The 19,877-nt window shown below is 46.0% G+C and overlaps 1 pseudogene; it reads right to left on the bottom strand.

The window, feature by feature from the left end:
- Nucleotides 1–19,877, bottom strand: part of LOC115867583 (ectonucleotide pyrophosphatase/phosphodiesterase family member 7-like) — a 39,875-nt pseudogene that overhangs the window by 6,951 nt on the left and 13,047 nt on the right.

Genomic DNA, 19,877 nt, shown 5'->3' with positions numbered 1-19,877 from the left:
AGTGATGGCCTCATGTGCTTTGCAAGCTCCTCAGTCCTGAAGTGAGAAGAGTCACGCCCATCAAGGCAGGCAGGTGGGTGGGAATCTGAGGAGTGGATTCAACGAGGGCACTGAGGCCCAAAGGATTTTCTGTCTAATGGTCAGTTTTCTGGAAGATTAAACTGATCACAGCATCCTGTCTCTCAGACTATCTAGTTGGTCACTCTGGGAATATGACTGTTTGATTAAATGTCTTAACATCCCTCTCAACCTGTTACATCATGAACCAGGTTTAAAAAGAGGCCAGTAAAAAAAAAAAAAAAAGAGGCCAGTGACTATGGAATCTGTTCTTGGCAAGGCCTTATTAGCTCCAGGCCACTTGAAGGATTACAAAATACCAATAAAGTGTTGCATTTTACTGTGAATGTTTCCACTAACAATAAACAATAAGCTTATGAGTTTTCCCATATGTGTTATTCTCTGGACTTGTAGCAAGCTGAGTATACAGATTGTAAACATAATGTTTGACTCCTGTTCATAGCCTTAGACAAGGATTCTTCAAGCTGTACCTGGGATGGTCTTCTGTCACGTGATGTTTTGAACACCTAAACTTTGTTCTGCCATGAATTATTGGTTAGTAGTTAAAAAAAAAAAAAGACCTCACTTATGTCTCACAATTAGCATTGATTTTGGTACTTTCTTCTTCAGGCTTCCTTATTTTTTTCATAATGGCTTTGTTGAGATATAATTCATAAACAATGCAATATACCCATTTAAAGTATACAATTCAGTGATGTCTGGTGTATTCACAGTTGTGAAACTATCATCACAACCAATTTTAGAACACTTACATCCCCCCAAAAAGAAAGCCTGTACCCTTCAGCCATTACTCCCCATTCCCTCCAACTTCCCCTGGCCCTAGACAAACACCGGTCTATGCCCTGTGTCTATAGACTTGTGTATTCTGGACATTTCATTTAAATGGAATCATACAATATGTGGTCTTTTGCATCTGACTTCTTTCACTGAGCATAATGTTCTCAAGGTTCATTCAAATTATAACATGTATTGTACTTCGTTTCCTTTTAATCGTTATGTAATATTCCACTGTATGGATAGACCCTAATTTGTTTACACATTCGTTAGTTGATGGGCATTTGGGTTGTTTCTACCTATTGTTTATTATGAATAATGCTGCTGTGGGCATCTGTGTATAAATTTTTAAGTGAACAGGATTGCGTATTTCTGGATATATGCAAATGGGAACCAGAAGGTGTTTTTTTGGGTCAATCTCTTGGTGATTTGTGCATAATGATCAAACACATAGGCTTGGGTTCAGACATCAGCCTTACAATTCTAATTCCAAATCACTTCTCTCTAGCTTTAGTTTCTTCCTCGTTAAAATGGGGAGATAAGAATACCTATCTTTAGGGTTGTTGGGAAGACAAAAATGAAATAACTCATGTTAAATTTTTAACATAGCTCTGGACACTTAACCTTGGTCAGGGATGTGTGTCATTATCATTGCATAATGGTAACGTGGGACAGGATGGGTTGTCTGGGATGTGGGGTGGGGGGTGGGGAACACTTGGAAAACAGTGGGTTGCAACTCATCATGCATGCACTTATGTTTTAATTTTTTTCAGAACGGTCCTTCCCTAGTGACTGCCTTCCAAATTCAAGATGGAATTTATTCATTTTAGAATCTACTCACCCCATTGATGTTATAACCAGAGTCAGCATACATCACGATTGGCAAGACCCACTCGTGTTTGGCAAAATGGAAGCGTTCTGGAAATTCCTCCCTCTTGTAGACATTGAGGTGAAGGTGTGCATTTTTCAGCGCTTGGTAAACGGCTTCCTCTTGCCCTGGTTTGGGCAGGAGCATCCCAAAGCTGCCATAGTCCACAATATCAAACTTGACCAAGTCCCTGAAGCTGATGTAGTTGGTCAGGAGGATCTCAGTGACTTTGGGCTTCTTTTTCACAGTGGTCATGCCGTGGTCAGATGTGATGATGACGTTGAGGTGCTCAGTCAAGCTGTGCCTCTCAATGGCTTCCAACAGGTACCCGATGGTTCTGTCGATTTGCTGAGTCATCACCCTCCTGTTCTCTGTCTCGGGCCCAAAGCGGTGTCCCACATTATCCGGCTCTCCGTAGTACAGAGTCGCGAAGTCAAAGTCTTCCTTACTGAACCAGTTCATGACGGTATCCGTGTTCTCCCTCCACTCCGTCTCATTGCTGTCTGGGTCAGTGTACGGCTCCACCAGGGACCGCTGGACGGCCTCCCCTTTGTACTTGGCGCCTCCCCCGGGATAGTGGAATGACGCTGTTTTCCTCCCCTGCAAGTGCAAGAAGAAAAGTCCATCAGGGACATTTCTCCTATCTTTCTCATAATGTGCAAAGTCCAACGTGTCAGCATCCCTGCCCCAGTCCAAAGGTATGGAAAACATGTGGCTTCAGAGTCGGACAGGATTGGGCTTCGTTCCTGGCATCACCAGGATCTCGTGGAATCTAAAACACCGTTAACTGTGAGAACTGCCGTTATGTTATGTGCTCCTATGAAGAAAAATGCTGCCTATGAAACCACGACACTCCAGTGACTGGCATATGCGTTCCAATTTGAGACTGCAAAATGAAAAAAACAGTTCCTTAGAATGGAAGAAAAATGGCACTTTCTAAGTTGGTAATGGTGAGTGAGTTTAATCTCTTAGTGCTTCAGTGTTCCTACCTGTAAAATGCCAAAAAATTGATGGGATTTTTGTGAGGGTTAATCCAGGTAACTTTAAGATAAAGTATTGGGCACTGTGTTTTGGCCATAGTAGGCACTCTTTTCTTTGCCTCTAGACCTAAGAAGCCACCACAAGCCTTCCCCGGTGTGTGCAGTGGACAGCTATTATGATTGCCTGCCCAGCACCCCCTCCCCTGTCTGCTGGTTTGGAGCATCTGACATCCCCTGGTAGCTCTCCTCCCTACTCTTGCTCCACGCAAGATGTGTTGGGTCCACATCAGGCTCCAGAGGTGGGATGTGGCTCTGGCCTGGCCAGTCAGAGGACGCTGCATCCCCTGGCCATAGCAATTGGTTCAGCCTTGGGCCCAGGTCCCAGTCAGAGCCAATGAGATAAGATCTGTGGATTTCCTCTGGGGCTGTTGGAGAGGGGAGAATCTGCCTAACTGGTTCCCATGTATAATGTTTATAAAATTTGGGGGTGTTTGTGTGAAGGGGAGACTGTCATCTTGTTCCCTGTGCAGATGTCTGTTCAGCCACTGGGCTTGACGCCCAACCCAGAGGCAGACAATAGGGCAGTTAAAGGTGTGCTCGATGCTGGATTGCCTGGGTTTATCTTTTCTCTCCCACTTGGATGCATGTCACTCAGATGCTCTCCACCTCTGTTTCCTCATCTGTAAAGCGGGGATGTTAATGCTACCTCGTATGGTGGTTGTGAGGACTAAATGCATGTGGAGCATGTTAGTTAATGTTCAATGAGCTCAGCTTTTAGTTTCCTGGAGAGGAACAAAGAGCAATGGGCCAGACCGCATGGTCAGATGAAGAGGGGGCAATGATTATCTCCTCCAGTTTCTGTCTCCTGAGGGGTCCTGAAACTGGATCTGAAATGTGCCTGTAGACCCCAAGGTTGGAATCTGCAGAAGGAAGATGAGATTGGAGCCTCCAGTCACGGCAGAAATGGCTGCAGCATGGGGCATGGGATTCCTTACGTCAGAGGAATGGGGTGGGTCAGCCATGAAATGCAGCTGAGTCTTATAAGGCCTGGGCAGGTCCTGGGGTTGCTGCTTGACCCTGAAGCCCTTGTCACTGGGGCCCAGTGACCTTCACCTTCTATGTCAGGCCATGGGCAACTACACAGGGCAGTAGATTATAGCCAACAGGAAAAGGGCCCTGGCCTACCACCAAGCCATCATGGGAGGAGCTGCCATCTCTTCCCTCTCCTTGTCACCAGTGGGTAAACCAGGGAAAGAGGTGTGGGGGGCCTGAGAGGAGTAGACCATACTCCTTCCACCCCAGGCTGCTGGGGCCACCAGAGGGTTTACGGTGAGGGTAGGGAGCATGCGGGGGAGCAGAGCTTTGACTTGGTTATAAGGTGAAGGATTTACTCTGAGCCAAACTGAGTCTTCAGGCCAAAAATGAGGCTGTGTTAACAACACAAGTGATTTCAAAGTCATGAAAATATTAAATGATTTGCTCCCCAGCAGAAAGCTAGATTTTGACAAAGCTTGGTAAAATTGTTAGGAAAATAATTTTATGTACACACACCAATGAGTTAACAATAAGATGGACCCATCTCACTAAATAGTTTCTGTTGTAAAGCAGCTCCTCAACCAGGACTGGGCACATAGTATAAGCTGGATAGATTTCTGGTTCCATGAAAGACTGACCTGCTTATTTGGGGAGTAAGTATTTTCCTTCATCTTGGCTATTAACTTGAGGGCTGTTCTGGGACACTTCTGGGACACCCAAGATTTGGATGTTATGAAAAACACTGTAAAGTTCATTGGCTTTAAAAGAACGAAGAGAGGGTGCTGGTGTGACGGTGTCAATTTGGTATGGAGAACAAATTACAGGGAAGAATTGTGGGATAGTGGCACCTGGGTTGTGGCTATCTGGTCTACAAATGGGCAGAAAAGTATAACTAAGCATAATGCCAAAACTTCCCATGTACCATTTGAGAGAGAGAAGCAGGAAACAAATTTGGAAGTTGTAGGGGATGCTGTTGGTACCCCACCAAGATCCCCTTACTGGGCCTGCACCCACACACATTTCTGTGAGGATGGCGACTAATGTTTCTCAGTTCCCCCATGTTCTGGAAAATTCCCTTGCCAAGTGGCCAAGTCCTGCCTCACCTGGGCAGGTATCCTATACTGCTCCTCTATCCCCAGCAGCTCATGGCCAGTGATTGACTTCAGGACATAAAGCCAGCTCCCTGGCTTCAGGGTGGGATGACTTGGGGGTGCAATTCATGTTCCAGTGCTCCCCGTGAGATCAGGCTGAAGCTGGTCTCCAGCTGAGGCCACGTCTCACTTAGGTCCTCCTCCTGCCCTGTCAGTTTTCCTCACTCCCATCTCCTGAGAACTCTCCCTCAATACATTATGAGCACCACATCCCTGCCTCAGGCTCTGCTTTTAGGAAGCTTGACTTAAGACAGAAGTCTTAATACTAAGTACTTTGCGAGGTTCCAGAAGCTCTGCTATCCATAGCTGTAGGTGAAATATTGTCCCCTCTGCCCTCCAGCATTCATTTCCTATTTTGAGATCCAGTTTTATTTTCTCTAAAGCACTTTCCCCAACCTGAAATTACCTTAATTTGCTTACTTTTTTACTATCTAGTTCTCTCCTCTAGAATGTGAGCTCTGGGAAATCAGGGGCTGTGCTGATCTTGTTGAACGTACTTTTCCTGGGACCTAGAACAGGCCTGGCTCAGAGTAAGTGCTGACTGCTGATTAAATGTGGGTTGAATGAATGCATGAATCATGTCTCCTTTTAGGGGTGGAAAACCCATCCTATTCTCACTCTTGATTAACTTATGGAAATAGTTACAGAAATGCTTTTGCTTTTGGGTTCTAGCATCTTATTTGTAACCTCTACAGGTAACACATTTTCCTTTCTGATAGTAGAATTTCTATGGTTGCTTTAACTTGCAAATCCTCTAATATTTATTGCATTTCTGATTGGCATTAGACATAATTCTCAGTTTTTAGCGACGGTACTTTAACATCCGTGGAAACTGACTTTGCTGTCAAGTATGGAATTGGCTGGAAGGATGAAGCTTCTAACGTTTTGTAGAACATAGTTTGACTATTTTATTATTTAGAATAAGCTGACATTGACATTGTGAGGGTCTTAGACAGCCCTGCATATCCAGCATGTTAAATCTCAGATGTTCCCAACTTGAAATTGTTTTCTTGTGCTGTGTTCTCAACACATATTGTTTCTTTCTTTCTTTTTTTTTTTTTGTGGTACGCGGGCCTCTCACTGTTGTGGCCTCTCCCGTTGTGGAGCACAGGTTCCGGACGCGCAGGCTCCGGACACGCAGGCTCAGCGGCCATGGCTCACGGGCCCAGCTGCTCCGTGGCATGTGGGATCTTCCCTGACCGGGGCACGAACCCGTGTACCCTGCATCGGCAGGCGGACTCTCAACCACTTGCGCCACCAGGGAAGCCCTCTTTTTTAATTTATTTATTTGGCTGCGTTGGGTCTCCGCTGCTGCACGTGGGCTTTCTCTAGTTGCAGCGAGCGGGGGCTACTCTTCGCTGAGGTGTGCGGGCTTCTCATTGTGGTGGCTTCTCTTGTTGCGGGGCATGGGCTCTAGGCACGTGGGCTTCAGTAGTTGTGGCATGTGCGCTCAGTAGTTGTGGCTCGCGGGCTCTAGAGCACAGGCTCAGTAGTTGTGGCGCACGGACCCAGTTGTTCCGTGGCATGTGGGATCCTCCTGGACCAGGGACTGAACCAGTGTGCCCTGCATTAGCAGGTGGATTCTTAACCACTGCGCCACCAGGGAAGTCCCTCAAAACATACTCTTTCTTTAAAGGTATCCCAAGCTGTAGTCTTAGGAAACTGTGATTTTTCTCACTTGGTCCCATAGGAATTTGAGGATTTATGCTGCTCTGTGAAATGAGCTTCAGAGAGAAATGTGTGTGTGAGCATGTGTACACACAGACACAGACACACATACACACACAATTGACTCTGTTTATTTGGGACCTATGATAAGCAAAAGTGCTATTTTCTACAGATTGTTTCTACTTCTGAGAAACAATCTCAGCACTTAATTGGATGCAAAAGAGTGGGTATTTACTATTCTACCCTTTAATTAGCATAATCAGTGTTTCCAGTAGCAATAGCAGTTGGAAAATCGCTAGTTTTACTGGGTGCATTATCCTTCCTTAGTGTAGTGTTGCATCAGTGTGGCTATTACTCTTAAGTTGCTTCTTTAAAACAGAGTTGGTACTTCTTATGGCAAAGCCTGACTGTTGGGTTTTGTACAGAATCTACCAAAACTCTTCAGAACCAATCGTTAAGGAAAGAGTTTTAGTTTGTTTTTTTCTGTCTTGTTTCCTTTTTTAGGGGACTGAATTAATGTCAAAAAGCGCACGGGTTTTAGGAAGGCCTGTGAAGTGTTCATCACAGTTGTGCTTTGGTGGAGAGTATATTTAGTGGTTTAGGGAAAGGAGTTAGTTACTTGTTCTAGGGAATGGCTGAGAGGAAAGAGATGGACTCCATGTTTTTGAAATTCAGAAGTTGAGGTTGGTTCTGAGTGTTTTCATTGCTTTTCTGTATTCTGGAGGCGTCACTGAACAGAAGGAAGCTAGATGGCCAAGATTCTGTGTTTTCTCCCCCTCCCACACATTTTCGGAGGTCGGATTATTATTCTCAGAATCTTTATGATGTGTGATAGACACGGATTGAGCCAATACTGGGATGCATTATGTTTCTATTAATACTTTTCTAAGCAGAAGCTGACGGCACCCTCTTTCTCACACCTCTTCCAAGTTTGGAAGCTATTGTCTGGAGACCTGGCTGACACCGAGAACCGTAGCTGCCCTCCCCACCCTCTCTCCAAATCCCCTCCTGGTGGTAGCCTACCATGGTCCGGTCTTGGAAGACATGAGAATCTCACCCATATCATCCCTCTGCCATTTCACATCTTAATATGATCTGTGGCTCTTCCATAGAGAGGAGAAACATGCTCCTAGGTTTTTATGGTTTTCCTGGGTCTCACAGTCATGGCTGTCTGCCTTTCTCTGAGAATTAGGGCTTACTGAACTTGGTGAAACACCTCAGCCATTGATCAGGTTCAGTTATCCCAGGAGCTCATTTAAAATCCCAGCCTGCTCTCATTGGAGCCTCTCTGTTCATAGCCTGACCATTGGGGAAGTCCTGATGGACTGGATACACTCGTGGACCATGGATGGTGGAGACAAAAGTGGTTGGGAATCCCATCTCCTAGGCATCATCTGCCAAGGGACACCGATTCTCATGAATCATGATGGACTCTGGCAGTATTAATGGCACTGACGGAAAACATTTTAGTCCTATTAAAGGTTAACGCATCAGTCTCCACAAAGCCTGCCTGGAAGAGACTCAGAAGAAGGAAGGAATTTTCCAATGATGGGTACAGGGCAGGCCACCCTCCTGCAGCCCTGCCCGACAATGCAGATGTGTCCCCGAATGGCATTTGGCATTTGTGCCCCTGTTTCTGGGGTGGGAGGGGTTGACCTGGGGCCGCAGGTTTGCTCTGATTACAGGAGCTTTTGCACCACCTCCTCAGGGAGCTGGCTGATGGCCCTGTCCTGGGCAGGAGCTGCTAACGGCAGAACGCGATGAACCAACTTGACATTCGCTTGCCAAACAAGTGGTGTGTTGTCAGTCGCCTGGCCCTGCACCAGACCCTCTTTTTGCACAACTGCTTATGAATTCAGCAAAGAAGAAAAGCACTCTGATTATGAATTGAGCAGGAGGAAACAAAGCCCTGCAAATAAATGACAAGGAGACAAGAACCATGTATAAGAAAACACCAGGAAGGGAGAATGCCACCAGAAGCCTCATGCCAGTGAACAAATTCCTTAGCAAGAGAGGCCCTGGGTTTTGAATAGTGAATTAAGGAAGACTATCCAGACCTTCTTAGCAGCTAGGCAGATACAAGATTCACTCCGAAATCCATGACTAGATGCTTTGGCCACTGAAGAAATATTATGTCATGGTTAAGAGTTAAGAGTTGCTGAACCCAGAGTGAGTTCACATCCTAGCTCTGCCTCTCACTAACTTTGTGACTGTGAGAAGTTGTGGTATCACCTGGTGCCTCAGTTTACTCATTTGTTAAAGGGGCATAACCTTAGCACCCACCTCAGGGTTGTGATAAATTAATATACGTAAAGCACTTAAATCAGGGCCTGGTGCATAGTGAGTGTTATGGTTGTTATTTTTCTTGTACGGACAGTTTATTTGCATGGTCTATGCCTCAAAGTTTAAAAATGTTGGGGCTTCCCTGGTGGCGCAGTGGTTGAGAGTCCGCCTGCCGATGCAGGGGACACGGGTTCGTGCCCTGGTCTGGGAGGACCCCACATGCCGCAGAGCGGCTGGGCCCGTGAGCCATGGCCACTGAGCCTGCGCATCCGGAACCTGTGCTCCGCAACGGGAGAGGCCACAACAGTGAGAAGCCTGTGTACCGCAAAAAAAAAAAAAAAAAAAAAAAAAATGTGACAGAAGAGGAAGGACTCTAGAGCCCAACACTTAATGAACCTGAGGTAGAGTAGGGTCATTGACAGCCCCCTGTGATTCTTCTAGAGCTGTGTTGTCCAATATGGTAGCCCCTCGCCTGTGTAGTATTTAGATTTAAATTGAAATTAATTAAAATGAAATACAATTAAACATTCAGTTTCTCAGTCTTACCAGTCACATTTCAAGGGCTCAATTACCACCTGTGGCTTGTGGATTCCACATTGGACCATGCAGAATAGAACATGTCCATTATCACAGAATGTTCCATTGGATAGTTCTGGCCTACAGCTGTAGTGACCTGTAGCTGAAGTCCTGCTAAAATGGTTCAGCTTCCATTCATAAGAATGATCATTTCAAGCAGTTAGTGCCAAACAACTTACATGCGTTATCACAGTTAATCCTTCCAACAAGCCTATGAAGCAGGGATTCTGGCCATCCTCATTCTATGGGTGGGGCAAATCAAGCACAGAGTGGAGGTCATTGCTGAAGGTCACAGAGCTGGAGAAGGGTGGAGCTGGTTGGACCCTGCTCTGGGAGTGTAAGTCCACAGACGGTTCTGAGCTGCTGCAATTATACCCCCTTGCAATGTAATGTGCACGGCATGGGCTGGGAGCACAGAGATGAAGTGTCAGGACCCGAGGAAGCTTTGGAGCCAAGGCTGGTGTCTTGGGGGAAGAGGAGGAGGATCTGTTCTGAAGTGATGACTCTGGAAGCTCATTGAGAAAATGCAAAAGCTGGTAACAGGTTTGGGGCTGGGAGTTCAACGCACTAATTTCATTTCTGCCTTTTCAAAGCAATAATGAGTGGCTGCTGGGATACTTTCAAGCAAATGTTCTCATCAGAGCTTTTCATGCCTTGAGTGGTCAACTTTGTTCCTAAGGGATTTTATGCCTAAGTCAGAGGCAAGTGTATGAAGAGATATTTATTAAAGAGCTGCTGGGTCCAGACCCTATGATGAGCCCTGGAGGTACAATCATGATTAAGCCAACTCTGCCCTCATGGAGCCTCATCCATCCATAAGAGCTAAAACTTACTGAGATATGCCTTAAGTGCACATCTTATTTAATCCTTACATGAACTCTATTAAATAAGAGCATCATCATGATCCCTATACCACATTTAGGGAAACAGATGCTTAGAGAGGTTAAGTCATTTGCCCAAGGCCACACAACGTCTAACCCGCCACCCACATGCCTAGGAATGAGAGACGATGTCCCAGGAAGTCAGCCCAGGGTTTCTGGTGGTACCTGTCTCTGGGCTGTGATCCAGAGGGGGAGAATGCCATTGTCCTACCACTCAGTCTTGTTCTGTGTGGTCTTGATGGAATACTTCCAGAGTGTCTCTGTGTTAAACATCATGTTGTGAATGACTCTGTGATCTTCGATCCAGCAACCTTGGGAATAAAGGAGAGAAGGTACTGTTAAGTTCTATGAACGGATGCTGCCAGGGGTGTCCATGTGTTCTTAAGACCACCTCCCCCAGCATCCTTCTGGTTGGGCTACTTAATCCTGGGGCTGTCCCTCTGGGCTTCAGACTTGTTTCTCTGGGATGCAAACATTGGCAGCCACAAAGGAAGGGTCATCACATCTCACACCTGTCAGATTGGATCTGCTCCCTGGAACAGACCTCACAGCCCTGGGAGAAGTTGGTGGAAGCTGATGAGGGAGCGGGGAAGGCAGGGGGTGGGGAGGCCAAGTTCCTCGGGTTATTCTGTGTCCAGAAGCTGAGAACCTGGGATTTGGACACTTCCTGTGGGATGAGTTTCCTCATTTGCTTGTGACGATATGATTCTGTATGGAACATCCAGTGGGCCTGATTCTCGGCAAACATCCCAGGGTTTCTCCTAGGATTCCCATGGGCTGCACTGTTTGAAGCAACCAAGGGAATCAGGAGGGATTTCATTCTTTCTTTCTTTCTTTCTTTCTTTTTTTTTGCCACGTGGCATGTGGGATCCTCATTCCCTGACAAGGGATCAAACCGGCCCCCCCCAGCCCCCGCCTCACATTGGAAGTGTGGAGTCTTAACCACTGGACCACCAGGGAAGTCCCAGGAAGGATTTCTAGACGTAGATGGGTGCAGACTTATTTCTTTCTGCTTAGGGAAAGAAGACAGATACTGGGGGAATGTAAGCTAGATTGTTCTTGAGAACATAGCAATTGAACCAGATATGGAAAAAACCCCTGTGATCTTACATTGCACCAGTGAAAAGGGGACTGCACGTGGAGGCCAGTCTAAAGAGGGAGTTGAAAGATCCAAGGAGAGAGCTGAGTGTCCACTCCCTCGCCTCCTGGGAGATGGAGCCTCTGGGTGACCCTACTGACTGTAATAAGATAGTGATGATGTCTCCAATGTCCATGGTAAGAGGGACATTCTGTGACTAGAACTTGATGGTCATGGGCACAGAGAAGGGAAAAGCTCTCCACTTGGTCAGAGTCGCTGCCAGACTGCTGGTGGGTAAAGTCCCCCTAGGGTGGCCAAAGCTTTCAATGGGGAAGAAGCAAACACAGTTGTGTTTTTATTGTTTCTGCCTTGCTGGCAGGCCTGACAACCAACCACGAGTGGGGTCACCAGAAAGAAGTTGTGCTGCTGCCAGGGATTGGGACCTCGAGGTGTCAAGATTTGGTCAGGGATCAAGTCAGACTGTTGACAGGGGAAGAGCATGGACTTAGAGTCCATGAGAGCTGGGTGCCAACCCTGACCTGGCTTCTGAACTTGTTGTGTGAACTTGAACAAGCCTTGGTTTGCATGTGTAATGGGGGGTAGATCTGTGTGATGGAATCATGGCACACATTTACCATCATGCCATACGCCAACGCCTTTTTCTGAGTTACTTCGGGAACATTAACTCATCTAAAGCTCCCAATAGCCCTGTAAGGTGGGAACTATTATAGCCCCCTTAGAGCTTTCCCTCTTTGCAGGAAACAGAGGCACAGAGTTTACTCAAGGTCATAAGGCAGAGTTCGGTGTGGAACCTGGGAAATTTGATTACAGCCCCTGCTCCTCCCTACCCCAGGTAAAATTAACATAAAATTAACCATTACCTTTTTTTTTTGGGCTGCACAGCGCGGCATGTGGGATCTTAGTCCCCAACCAGGGATTGAACCTGCACCCCCTACAGTGGAAGTAAGGAGTCTTAACCACTGGGCCTCCAGGGAAGTCCCAACCATTAACATTTTATTTTTAAAAATTTTTATTTATTTAGTTTTTGGGCTGCGTTGGGTCTTTGTTGCTGCGCGTGGGCTTTTCTCTGATTGCGTCAAGTGGGAGCTACTCTTCGTTGCGCTGTGCGGGCTTCTCATTGCGGTGCCTTCTCTTGTTGCAGAGCGTGGACTCTAGGTGTGCGGGCTTCAGTAGTTGTGGCACGTGGTCTCAGTAGTTGTGGCTCATGGGCTCTTGAGCGCAGACTCAGTAGTTGTGGTGCACAAACTTAGTTGCTTCGCAGCACGTGGGATCTTCCCAGACTAGGGCTCGAACCCTTGTCCCCTGCATTGGCAGGTGGATTCTTAACCACTGTGCCACCAGGGAAGCCCCATTAACATTTTAAAGTGAACAATTCTGTGACATTTAGTACATTCACAATGTTGTGCAACCTCTTTCTAGTTCTAGTACATTTTCATCACCCCCAAAAGAGACTCTACCTGCTAGCAGTCGCTCCACAGCCTTCCGTTCCCACGGCCTCTGGCGGCCTCTAATCTGCTGTCTCTATGGATTTACTTATTCTGGACATTTCATAGAAATGGACTCATACAATATGTGGCCTTTTGTGTCTGGCTTCTTTCACTGAGAATCATGTTTCCCAGCTTCATCCCCATCATAGCATGAATCTATACTTCATTCCTTTTTATGGCTGCATAATATTCCATTGTCTGGATAGACCAGAATTTGTTTATCCATCCATCAATTGATAGACATTTGGGTTGTTTCCATTTCTTGGCTGCTATGGATAATGCTGCTATGAACATTCATGTGCAAGTAACTGTTTCAGTCCCTGCTTTCAATTCTTTTAGGTCTAAACCTAGGAGTAGAATTCCTGGGTAATATGGTAACTCTATGTTTAACTTTTTGAGGAACTACCAAACTATTTTCCACAGTGGCTGCATCGTTTTACATTCCCACTACCAATGTTCAAGGGTTCCAGTTTCCCCACATCCTTGCCAGCACTTGCTATTTTCCTTTTTTTGATTATGGGCAACTTAGCAGGTATCAGTATCTCATTGTGGTTTTTAGTTGCATTTCCCGAATGCCTGATGATGTTGAGCATTGCACCCTGTGAATACCATGAGTGAGAGTACTCTGTTAGGGGTAGGTAGAAGCCAAATGGGCAGGAATCTTTGGAGCCTCACAAATGAATAATGGAAGGCTCTTGAAATCTACAAGAAACCCTCCTGTTGTTACAGCTTCCTGATGGCTGAGCCATGCCATCGCAGCAGACAACATGGAAGCACAGAGGTAATTCACCCAGGGAGTGCTCCTTTGCCTTTTTTTTTTTTTTTTTTTTAAATCTGTAGTATCCTGAATCCCGGTCTATGTGACTCTCCACCGAGTAAAGAGAAAAAAAAAAAATCCCTCCGGAATTATGAACACCTGCCATTTCACCTGTTCTAGTGTTTCTCCATGGTATTTTCTACCATCAACATTAGAATCAATTGAGTAGCTTGTTAAAAACACACATTCCCAGGTCCCCACTGTAGCCCTTGCTGAATTTACAGTCATGGGGTGGGGTCCAGGAGTCTGCATTTTAACAACCTCTCCAGGTGGTTTTAGTGCCTGCTGACATGTCAGAACCACTGGTTCAGGGGCTGTTTGTCATTCACACTTGCATGTGGATTAGTTCCAGCAGACTGCCCCTTGCTCCAAAATCTGGGTTGACAGTAGCCCACTGCCCCCCTCCTTAAGGGACCAGCGGGAGGGCAGGCAGCCATCAGAACCTGGATCACTGTGGTATCTGGGGAAATATAGGGGTCCAGAGCCACTGGGAGGATGTGGCAGGAGGGATTGGAGGAAGCCACGGGCAAAGAAACTTCCTCTTCCCTCAACCTATGGATTCTGGCTTCCATGCCCTGGGACCCAGAGGTCAATTATAGCCTCAGTTAAGTAGGCTAGCCTGGAAACCAATCATAGCATCCATTTCCCCCTCAAAGCGATATTACACAAGTTTCAAACAACTAACCTAAAATGAGCTCAGGGAGCATGACCCTTTCATTCTGTGGCATGGCTCGTCCCAGTAGTTGTACAAAGGGAATTGTCTCCGTGGTGTTTGGGTTATTTCCACCCTTGACACTTAAAGGCATGTTCTAAATCCAGCCGGTGACTGGGGACCACTCATGAGACCCAGCAGTTTCCACTGCCATGTTGGTTCCTCCTTCCTGCTTCTCAGGCCTCTTTATCCCGGTCAAGGGCCAGTTATGGAACGTGGGCAAAACAAGACAGAGGAGAGGGGAAGCTAAGAAACAAGCAGCTGCAGGGAGCAGCTATCATGGTTTTACTTGAATTGCATTTTCTATTCTGGAGACCATGGGGGAGACCTGGCTGGAAAAACTACGTGAAGGCGATAGTGTTGGCTGTGCCTGGAGTTCCAGAGACTGCAAAGGAGCTGGTTTCACTTGGGTCACGTGATGCTGCACAAGTGAGGCTGGGCTTGGAGGCAGGACACCTGGCCTTGGCTCTTGTAAGCCCTTGCTCTCTCTCTGGGCCTCAGTTTCCCTGTATATAGAATGAGTGTGGTTAATGGTTTCCAAGGGCCTTTCTGGCTGTATCATTCTGAGAGTCTGTCATTACTGTCATTTCAGTGTCTGGTGACGTGGGTAATTGTGCAAGTGAAACAGGAAGTAGGATGAGCTCTCCTAGTGAATGGGATTCCTGCTGCTTGCTAATTATGCTTTAATTAGGGTACAATGCATACTCCCACACTGTATCAGTTATGGCAAGGTACAGGTATTTCACCCAGCCGAACATTTCAGGTCTGGGAAAGAACCAAGCTAGATTCAACTCCTTCTCCTGGTTCTCAGGGACTGATGTTTATTTATTTCCAAATACTTGCACAGTGAATTTAGGAAACCAGGAAGTCTAGAGTTTGATCCAACCCCTTACTTTCTCCCTTTCTCAAATATTTTGAGCCAAGTACTATCTTAAACTGTCTCATGGTATTTACACTCTAGGGGGCGGGAGAGAGTTAAAAAATAGAGTGTGTTGGTGCCTGCAGTACTCACAGGTATTTTCTCTTGGAATTCCCCTACTCATAGGCCCTGCTGAAAGGCAGGTTTAGGCACCGTATTTGTACCAAGTCTCTTCCCTGTGTTCAGTTGGTTGGCCGGAAACCCAATTCTGTCTTTCTCAATACTTGAACCAAGAGACACAGTAACTAACCAGCTGGTGGTGGGCTCTGCTGTCTCCCATGAGGAACCAGTAGTGAAAAGAGAAAGGTGGTCACGAGCGAGGGAAGCAGACAAGAAAGCCCATGGGGCTGATAAGAAAGACCACAGGGCTTCTGAGAGCCAGAGGAGGAAGTTTGGTTTCTATAATTGCAGTTTCTATTCCCTGATTCCCTCTAATTTGGTTCCCATGCTCATGAGTTTGCCTGATAGAGCCTTGCCTTCTGTTTCTTACAACTGTTGCTCCCTGACGTGGCTGAGAGTAGGGCTGTGCCTTATTTATTTTGGTGTTTCCCTGGCACAAAGCAGAGACCTGTGCCCTTAGTAGGCATTCAACAAATGTTTGTTGGATTTAATTGAACAAATTCCATCCCATCCTCTGCCCCATATGTAGGTGGCCAGGTACAAACTGAAGAAATAGGAAGCAGACCTTGATTTAGTCCAAAGTCAACTTGGGAAAAAAATACTGTAGTGGGATGAAAATAAACCTATACATAATAGTTAAATCATTAAATAAACCTATAAATTAAACCTTTAGTGGAATTAAAATAAAATGCATAACCTAATATACTCAATAAGAGCATCTCCCTTCCCCCCCGCAAACATTTGCTCAATTCCTACCTACTAATTTTCAGGTGGAACAGTAACTATTTGCCAATAGACCATTTGGGCATAGACACACTTTATCATGCATTCAGTTGTTTAACAATATTTTAAGGACCTACTTGTTTCATTCAGTAGTTCCTTTGAACCAACCTACCATATTAAGCTGTAAACATGTCTTCATTTTCCTCCTGATTTGTGGGGTCCAGTGCTTCATTAAGTTCACATTCCCCAAACCAAAGAAGAAAGGTCTTATTAACCAGCTAGTATGAAATCAATGAGGAAGAATAGCTGCTAAATCAAGTCAACCAACCACCTTAAATCAACCCAGTGCTCCAATCTCAAGCAGACAAGCTCATTCAGACCTACAGCCAAGACACTGGTGGAAAAACAGCCCCCACTGGAGCTCAAAACCACACTTACCCAAGTCTACACATTCAGAGTCCCACCCACTGATGATTCACTAGACCTGTAATAAAAGTGCTGGGGATGAGAACAGGTGGCTCAGTGCACCAGTTGAAATTTAAAACCTTATCAACTCCTGCTGCAGACATGAGGCTTGACCCCAACAGGACACCGCACGATGGGAGCCCTCTTCTGGACGGGGAAATAAGACCCTAGTGCCCATTTTACCAAACCGCTCTTGCTCATATGTGAGTGCAGATGTAAAGTGCTGACTGCTTCTTTTTTGGCATTGCTTTTTAATTATGGCCATCAATAAATCATTCTGTCCTTGAACAAGACTTGAGAATGGCCCTAAGGCAGAGGCACGATTCCTCAGGAACTAGGCCAACAGAGAATGGGTTGCTCACTCCTCACCTCTTCCTTTAATCTGCTGTCAGAAACAGAAACGTTCTCTCTTCAAGAAGCCTTGGAAGCAGACGGAAGCAGACGACTGCACTTGCGTTCCATCTGGGAAGTCTGTTAATACACAGTTCTACCCTTGGCCTGCCTTACCAGCCACTGTCACAGAAACGGGATCTCCCCTCTCTTCTGCATTTTTTTCTGACTCCATTTCCCCCTCTTACTGGTGTAGTGGGCTGAATGGTGCCCCCCACGCCTCCTCAAGGATATGTCCATATTCTTATTCTCAGAACCTGTGAGTGTTGCCTTATTTGGAAACAGGGTCTTTGCAGTTGTAATTCAGTTAAGGATTTTGAGATGAGGAGATTATCCTAGATTATCTGTGTGGGCTCTAAGTGCAAAGATAAGTGTCCTTACAAGAGGCAGAAGAGGAGAAGGCACAGACAGAGAAGGCAATGTGACCACAGAAGCAGAGATTGGAGTTATGTGGCCACAAGCCCAGGAATGCTGGCAGCCATCAGAATTGGAAGAGGCAAGGAAGGCTTCTTCCCTGGAGCCTTCAGAGGGAACACAGGCCACTGACACCTTGATTTTGGACTACTGGCCTCCAGACTTTCTGTTGCTTTAAGCCACCCAGTTTATGGGACTTTGTTACAGCAGCCACAAGAAACAAATACACCTGAGCCCTCAGTCTCCGGTGGTTCCAGTTTCTCCTCTCATTCAAGGCCTTGGAATCCTGAGCAGTCATGATTTTTTGCTCCACTGCTCTGGTGTTTTGGGCCAACCCTTCCTCTGTGTGACGCATGGACCTGCAGCACTGGTATCACCTGGGAGCTTGTTGGAAATGCAGACTCTCAGGCCCCACCCCAGACCCACTGAACCGGAGTCTGCATTTTAACCAGATCTCCAGGTGATTCATATACATGTTCAAAATTGAGAAGCACTGGTAGGAGAAACTCTAAGGTGTCAATCAGATCTTTTCTCCAAGTATCCTAGTTTCTTCATGTCATATCTGTTAAATATGACATGGAGGTTTTGTAAAAACAGACCAAACTCTTAGGTTAGAACTGCATGCTGATGTGTCATGCATAATATGACATGATGTCTGAAATTTGCTATAAAAGATTCAAGGAAGGAAAGAAGGAAGGAAGGAAGGAAGGAAAGGAAGGAGGAAAGACAGGGCCTTGGGTGAGGACAGTGGAACAAGACTGGCAAAATGTGGACACATTTTTGCAGCTCAGTGCTAGGTACACGGGGCTTCATTGTGCAATTTTCTCTGCTTTTTTCTGCAAGGTGGAAATTTCCCTAGTGAAAAGTTAGGGAATATCCTAGTTTCCCAGCCTTCCTTATTTTCAGTTTTTTTCCATGAATCCATTTTTATCCCTTCATGGAAATGGCTGGTGTTGGAGGGACATCTTTTCTATCTCAGTCTGTGGTTTTCTTTGCTCTGTTTGTTCATGTTTGTGGTTTTGCTGGCTTTCAGGACTTCTTTCAGCAGAAAATTGTTTCTGGGGGAGCAGGATGGGAGCTGATTAAGGTTTATGGCATCTTCTAACTGGGTTTCCAACAACATCTGCTGGGCTTGTGTTGTTACCGGCAGCAGGAATTCAATTTCCTTTCTCTTTCCCTACCTCTCTTACTTCTTTCAGATTTTTTGTTCACTGGCTAGAGTATCATGTATGTGACCTTTGGCTCTCTGATTTACATGTGATTTGCATATTACACATCTAGTCCAGAGGTTCTCAATTAGGGGGTGATTTTTACCTCCCAAGGAACATGGGGCAGTGTCTGGAGACATTTTTGACAGGCACAACTAGGAGAGGGATGCTGCTGGAATCTAGTGAGTAGAGGCCAGGGATGCTGCTAAACACTCCACAACACACAGGACAGTCCCCCCAAGGCAAAGAAGGATCTGGCCCCAAATATCAATAGCGGGACGTTGAGAAACCCTGATCTAGTCTTAAAAATCATCCAAGCGCATTTCGCCACACTTTTTTTGCTCTGTCCCATGAAGGAGAGGTGGACTCATGACTGATTACAACATCTCTGAGGAATTTTTACTTCTTATAAGTTGATTTTGAGATAGAATATAAGTGACTGCTCATTTGTGCAAGTTGTGCCCTGCACACCTTCAGGGGACACCATCCACATAGTATTCATGAAAACAACCCTTTCAGAATTGTGAAGCACATGGTCTACACAGCTATAAGTGGTTGCTCCAATTTTGGGGTTGCCCTGGGGGTTCTGGAACTGGGAGAGACTTTATTTCTGGCCACCATGAGCCCTGAGCACGCCAGAGAGTGTCCTTTCAAGAAAAGAGGGAATGTGGAACTTTGAGGACCTCACTTGCATTATTCTAGACCATTGTCTCGTTGTGGAACGTCTCCTTTTCACCCCTGGGCCATATCCATTTGACTAGATCTAAAATTGTCAGATTATAATATCATGGCTTTTGTTTGAAACATGGTGGTGATGGCTTCTTATTTTCAGTCAGTTCCTTGGGGGAGGAAATACAAGCTGCTGCCATAAGACTTCCTATCCACCCACTATTTGCTTGGCAGGATTGCCATAGTTTCAGCAGCATAACTTATTCTTGCTGGTCTTCAATCACTTTGCAATAAAAACTGTGATTGCAAAAATGTTCATTGTCATTACCAATGATGGAGCAGTAAGTACAGGCTTCTGGAGAGGGAGAGGGAATTGCGTGACTTAAACTAGCAGAATGAGTTGCTCACCCCCAGAGAATGGCTTTTCATTTTGGCAAGGTCTGAGGGAAATTATGACAGAGTTCAGTGACACAGAGGGACAGTGCTGGGAGGTGTGGTCACTGAATCCACTGGGAGCCTGTGCCCTGTGGGCAGCCCCGTGGATGGAGTTGGGGTTTCTT

Source organism: Globicephala melas, chromosome 15, assembly GCF_963455315.2.
Source record: "Globicephala melas chromosome 15, mGloMel1.2, whole genome shotgun sequence".
NCBI classification, from domain to species: Eukaryota; Metazoa; Chordata; class Mammalia; order Artiodactyla; family Delphinidae; genus Globicephala; species Globicephala melas.
This window is presented reverse-complemented; position numbering and strand designations above follow the sequence as displayed.